This window comes from Quercus lobata, chromosome 5, assembly GCF_001633185.2.
Source record: "Quercus lobata isolate SW786 chromosome 5, ValleyOak3.0 Primary Assembly, whole genome shotgun sequence".
NCBI classification, from domain to species: Eukaryota; Viridiplantae; Streptophyta; class Magnoliopsida; order Fagales; family Fagaceae; genus Quercus; species Quercus lobata.
The window spans coordinates 35,290,635-35,297,482 of record NC_044908.1 but is presented as its reverse complement, the minus strand read 5'-3'; positions in this window follow the sequence as shown (position 1 = coordinate 35,297,482).

Here is a 6,848-nt window from a genome sequence, read left to right as displayed (position 1 = left end):
AACTGAAAAACTTTGCAGCCAACAATTTTCTCTAGTTGGTGATTGAAGTCGTGTACTAGGATCCGCGCAATTGGTTAGTCACATACTGGGAGCTGTGCATTACAATGAGAGATTGTCACTACAGAACAAGTCCAATTGGGTATTGGGGTAAGGGTTCAACTGTAGGTTGGTATAAGGAACTAGAATTCCTTTACTTGTAACCGCTTGTTTTGATAATAGTGGATTCTCGGGAGTGGTGACCTTAAAATCACCCGGTGCGGTGTTTGTTGCGTTGGTTTTTCCCATTTGTAAACAAATCACCATGTCAAGTCAATTGATGGTTTATAAAGTAAAATTGAACAAATTTCAATGCATTAGAGCAGGCATCATTTGTGCATTCATTTCATGCATCATCTAGATTGTTATTTTCTATATTTTTTTGTTCTCTAACCCTCTCTAATACAGTCTACCCTTGGTTTTTGTTCTCTTTCTTTGTTTTCTGTTTTTTGTCTTTCCTTTCCAACCCTTAGCATCATGGTTAGAAAGACTAGAGCAAAGAAAACCACCACTCTTTCTACCCATGCTTTTGAGAGTGATAGATTTAGAAGTTAAAACCGAGAAAAACTAAGAGACCTATGAGAAGCTTAACATTTCTAGGTCGGTCTGGGCTGAGCATAAGGTCATATTAGATGAGTTAGATCTGGAGATACGTAGGAATTTTGAGCGTAGGGGTTGTTTACCACTCTTAAAGGTAGAGCATCCTCCTCTAGCTACTTTGATTAGAGAGTTCTATTTAAACCTCTCTGTCCACTCCGATGATTCCAACACTTAGTATGTAAGGAGTTGGATAAGGGGTGAAGAGTATGTCATTACTCTTTTAGTAGTGGCCTCTGCTCTTGGAGTACCATTGGTACAGAAGCCCGTGTACCCATACACTGAAACCCTTCCTCTTGATGACATTATGTCTTTCATCACCGGTACTTTCATTAGTTAGGGTACTAATCCTCGTGTCACTTTCCATGAGCTTATTGAGCTTAATTATTATTATTATTTTTTTTTCGGATTTCTTTTCATTCTATTTGGCCCATCTCTTATCTTCACACTATTCCTATTGAGAGATGTGCATTTTTGTATACCCTAGTTACCGATGTTCCTATGAGTTTTCATACTCTTTTCATTCGATCTCTTGTTGAGGTTCATAGGAGTAGTGCAAAATCTCATGGTCTTTTCTTTCCAATTTTTATTCATAGGGTTTTGTTAGATTTAGGTTTAGAGGATTTTCCTGCATTTGAGCCCGTACATATTATAGCTCCTATAGGTGCCACCTTTCTTCGGCAAAAAGCAGCTCAATTGAAAGCTAGCTTTAAACGCTCTAGAGTTGAGTCTTCTACAGGTGCATCTAGGCCTCCTACATCTGGTGACCCCACTGCTGAGGAGTTTGTAGATCCTACAGCTGCTGTTGAGCCTCCTGCTTCTTCATCGAGTGATGCTTCAATACGGAGTATGTTGGAAACTATCATGACTGTTTAGGCGGCGCATGTTCAGCTTCTTTTGGATGTGCTTACTGAGATTCAGGCTTTATGAGCTGATTTGGCGAGTACTAGAGGATCTATTCCGCAGCCTCCACCTTTTGATGATGAGTTATGATCAAGGGAGTCAATATCGTACTGGAGGCTATACCAGTTTGGCCAACGGTACGATATATTTCGGATACCGGTCAATACCGATGTACCGTTTCGGGTTTACCGCTATTTTATATATATATATATATATATATGTATGTATGTATGTGTGTGTGTGTGTGTATATATATATTATAAAAAATATAAAAGTTTACCATAAAACATTTCTTCAATTCAGAACTAATTATTCATGGTTTTAGACTTTAGTATCAATTAAAAGGAAAAAAAAAAAAAAACACAATATAAAAAATAGAAAGCTTAAAAGTTACCATTGCATACTAAGAAAACAAAGCATACTAAGAAAACAAATAATACTAATAAGTTAATACAAATAAGTTACTATTCTGCCCTAACAAAAATTCAAAAATTACAAAACTTAAGGAAAAAAAAAAAACTTTTTTCCTGTACTGGCCAGTATTGCCCGAAATTGGCTGGTATAGTCGGTACATGGCCGGTATTTTTTCCGGTACGAAATAAGGGGGTTATATGTACCGAATTGCTTGTCGGTACGGTATATTCCAGCGGTATCGGCCGGTACGGTACAGAATTGACTCCCTTAGTCATGATTGCCCTTTGGTAGTTCGTCACAAAAAGGGGAGTATATAGCATGTTGATAGGGGGAGTTTTTGTTTTAGAGCTAGATTGTATTTAGGAGCTCAATGTATTTTGTTTTGGCTTTTGATGTATTTATTTTTTTCCTTTGATGTTTTTATCATTTATGGGTTGTATATGTTAGGGGAGACATTATGTTTTATGTTTCTTTTATTGTTTCTTGTTTCACATATGCTACATTGGTTATTAATTTATATTATGAGGTTATTCATGGTATATGTCTTATATTATGTTTTGTGAAATTAAGAATTTATTTTGTTTTACTTGTATTTTCCACACATGTGTTTATATGTTTGTTGAGTGTTTCAGGAATTTATAGGTTAATTCAGTTGTGGCTGCTCTCTACATTGGCAACTGATAGATAGTAGTTAGATTGAATTGTTTTTGGGCATTTTAAATTTGAATGAGCTGTTTGTAATTTTGAGCATTTCAGTTTTGTGATGTGTTTTGTCATAGATTGTCAAAGGGGGAGTTTGTTAGGTATTATGTTGGCAAATCATGATCAAAATATAGAGTCTAGGTTAGGCTTGCTCAAAGTGTGTTTATTTGTAAAAGTTGGATTCGAGTGATTGCAGGATTTATTGGTCTAAATCTGCAAGGCTCGATTGATTGAAAATTAGATTCGATCGATCGAACCTCGTACAGATTATTTTTTCTGCAGATTTTCTAACTCAACCCAAGCCCGTTTGACTTATAGGGTTTTATATTTTACTCCAAGCATAAAAAGAAAAACCCTAGATACGTTTTAGAGGTCTTTGATGTGCTGTGTGTTGAATCTCTTGTGAAATCTAAAGGTGTTTACCTTCATACACACTTAGAGTTATCAAGATCAAGATTCATGTCAAGAACTTGGTGATCGTTTGAGAATCTGAAACTTTTGAGTGGAGTCTCAAAGTCACAAGTGAAAGTACTTATGGTAGCAGTGGATCAAGGAAAGAAGTAGTCCGTAGACTTAGAGTTGTCACGTGGTCGTGGTAGTAAAAAACCTGGGGAGGATTTAAGTTTTATTGTACAAACTTCAATTCTTTCATAGTGAATTTGTTTTACCTTGAGGATAGTTAGGTTAAATCCTTCCCAGATTATTTGCCGGTTTTGTTTTCCTGGGTGATCAGATCGTGTGTTCTTTATCTAAGTAATCACTTGGCTAAATAACTAGGTTAAACAACTTATATTTTAAGAGTTCTGAAAACGTACACATTCTAAAGCAAAATGCTTGCTTTGCTTTAAAACATAGGAAAGCAAAAGAAAGCAATATGTCTACAAGAGTTTTTTTTTTTTTTTTTTGAAATAATTACAATATATTGCTAATTTTATAACTTGAATCATTTCCTCCCGAGAACCTCTATGCCTTTTTTGTATAGGAATGTGCTAATTAAACTCTACTTGGCTCTTAGCTTGACCATTATAAGCTGAATTTTAATTTCTTTTCAGTTTTATTTTTGCCTCCCAAATCTGAAGATAAACTAAGATTATACTGAAAATATTTTAAAAGATTTTGATTAATTGATTCTTAAAAGCAAACAAAACAGACAAGACAGTAGAATACATTAATGTTTTTATTGAAATATTTTGTCAAAATAAGAAGAGTTGATCACCTAAAGTTGTTAATTTGTTCCAATTCTAATAGAAAGGATTAAAATATTTTGAGTTATTCAGTAAACTGAATAATCTTCCTGTTTCACATCGGCTCAAATTCCGGTTCATTCATTCTCATATGTTTCCGCGGCCTATTTCGAAACTTAAATTTTATTTTCCTCTTTCTTTCTTATAACTATCAAAAATGTTTTTTATTTTTTATTTTTTTCATCCTTGTAAAATCTCTCTCTCTCTCTCTCTCTCAAACACACAAGTTGTGACTAAGTCATTCATCATCATCCGGCTTGTCTTACCCAACTCTCTTGTTTCCCCTACGTACCACCTATATATATAGCACAATGTTCATCGAATAAATATGTGGAAGTGTAATTTCAAAAGCTATTAGTTATTTTATATATAGAATTTAGATTTTGTTAAGATCTCATTAATCTACGCCTACAACCGACGTACAAATCTACAGTACAATGTAAAGAAGTTATTATATATTGAAAATATAATGCCGTGATAAATTTAAGTTTCATGTAGTGGGAAGAGAAGAAAAAGACAACCTTAGGTTTACTTTTGTCTAAAGATATATATTTGATTTATTGAAGATGTCCTTTTCTTTATTTTTCCAACATGTGACTATGTAAAGTATAGTGCAGATCATCGATTATATATCAGAAAATTTATATATTTTTATTCTTTTTGGAACTATTGTCCCAAAATTTTTTGTTTGGTTTATTTTCTCATCTCATAAAATTTTCCATACAAGATTTTAATTCAAATATTGAAACCCTATATGGACTTGTTTAAAACACTTCTATATATAGTTCTATTTTTTTTAAGGGAGTTTTATATTTATATGTTCAGTTTTTAACAAATTGTAATTCAAAGGGCAGTTTTTTTCAAAAACACCATAATAGTCTTTCCTGAAATAGTTTTTTCAGCTTAGGGAAAGAAAATAATTGGAAACATTTTATTTATAAGTTTTCTTTCTTCACTTTGGAAACATTTTCTAAAACCTATTTTCTGAGAATACAACCAAACATATATCTAACACTATTGGCTAAGGGTGTTTAATATATTTGGTGGTTCCTGGCTTGTGTACCATCTGAAATTCAGAGCAAGATGACTTACATGTAGAATAGTACCATAGGAACAGTATGCATCTAACAGCATATTATATATTGGATTATTATGTATTGGGAAATTTATCAAACAGCTAGGGAATTTGATTTTTGACATGCAATCATGTACATATTATTGTGAAGTTGGTTAATCATTTTCTTTCATCCTCCTCAAGATTCAATAAATTGCTAGATGCGAGATCAAGGTTTATCTTTTGTGTGTGCATGCACGCACGCGCGCACTCACACACATATCTATGTATGTATGTATATTTTTTTTTTCACGGTTCCACCAACATGCACGGTATCAAACTATCAAAATATAAGGTTCAAACATGGGTGCTTCATTATTTGACAATGAAGAATCACACGTTAGGTGAGAATAGTCAATCAAGGACCACGTTGTAGTTCATATTCCAGATTCAAGATTTGGAATTTTAGGAATCCTTCATATGGTGGTTTGTGCAAAAGTAAACAGTTTTGTAGAAGTCCATATATCTATTCCTAGATGGTTGAGGAGACAATTTTTTGGGTTGCTGAAATTCTATCCTAAGGGAATAAGATATTAAAACAATTGTCCCAAATTCAATTGCCAACAAATTAAACTATCAAAGATTACATAAACTCTCAAGGGAGCTGAGTCACGTTGAGAATGCCATGGACCATTAGTTCGTAGTAAGACGGTTTTCCTTAGTGAGTGTGACAAACTTTTGGTGACTCTCCACTCTCTATGTAAATTGTACTAAAGCCTAAATCTAAATGTACGTACTTTGAGTTGGATTCTATTAGTATGAATGTTCGATCTTAATTTTAAGTTTCTGCTATTCATCTTAAAATGGTAATTTTGATTTGATTTCTTTACCAATAGAATAAACATAACGATTAATTATCACGAATGAATTAGGTAAGTTTTTATCTGTTCTTGTAATGTGCTTCTTTTCTGCTCACGGGAAAACATAGTAGATAAAATGATTTTATAGATCCACCTAGTATTATATTAATAAAGAGTTTTATCATAGTAAATTAGTGAATCTGCTATCAGTATCTTGGATTAATGTTAAAAATAAATGGTTAGATTACATATGCCTATTAATTAGTAAGAGATTACTTTATGATGATACAATTTTTTTTTTTGCATGCACCATGCTAATCTAATTTTAACCTTTAATCTATTAGTTTAAAATATATTTATTAAATAGTGGGAAAAATTCACAGTTTTTGTTTTTGGTCAGGAATTATTAATTGATTTTCTGAAACTGCAAAACTAGAAGAAGTAGCCTAAAATTTTCTTCAATCCGATGTCAAATTACGTTAACTATTTAATTTATCACCCAAAAAAAAATCTATGTGCTTTACCGACAAAATTTAAACCAAATACAAATTAAAGGGTAAAAAAAAAAAAAAAAATGCAGTATTATCTTTAAATGTAACCAGCCGTGTTAACCCTTGGAAGGTCGCACATTTCAATGGATGAGCAGAAATAGTAGTTTCTATTTTCTAATATAAGGTCTGTTCGATACAGTATTTTATCTATATATATTTACTACCTTCCACCTTAAGACTTTCTAAATCTGATGCCGACACAAGTTGCTTTTCGCTTGTCATTTTCCTTTCTCGTCAAGAAAAATAACCCTAGGAAGCACAAGCAAAGAGGCTTTTTTGTGATCTTGAAAGATAGTTCTCACTCACCCATCAAATGTCAAAGAATTACTTCCTAAGGCAACGTGAAAGATTTTAATTAAAAGGGTGTTGAAGAAAGATCCTATAGACACTTTCATCATTTTTTCCGGCTTGTATAATTGATGATTAGATATTGACTATAGTCTAACAGATTCCTAAGCTTATATACAACGATGTGATTGGCTTTTTC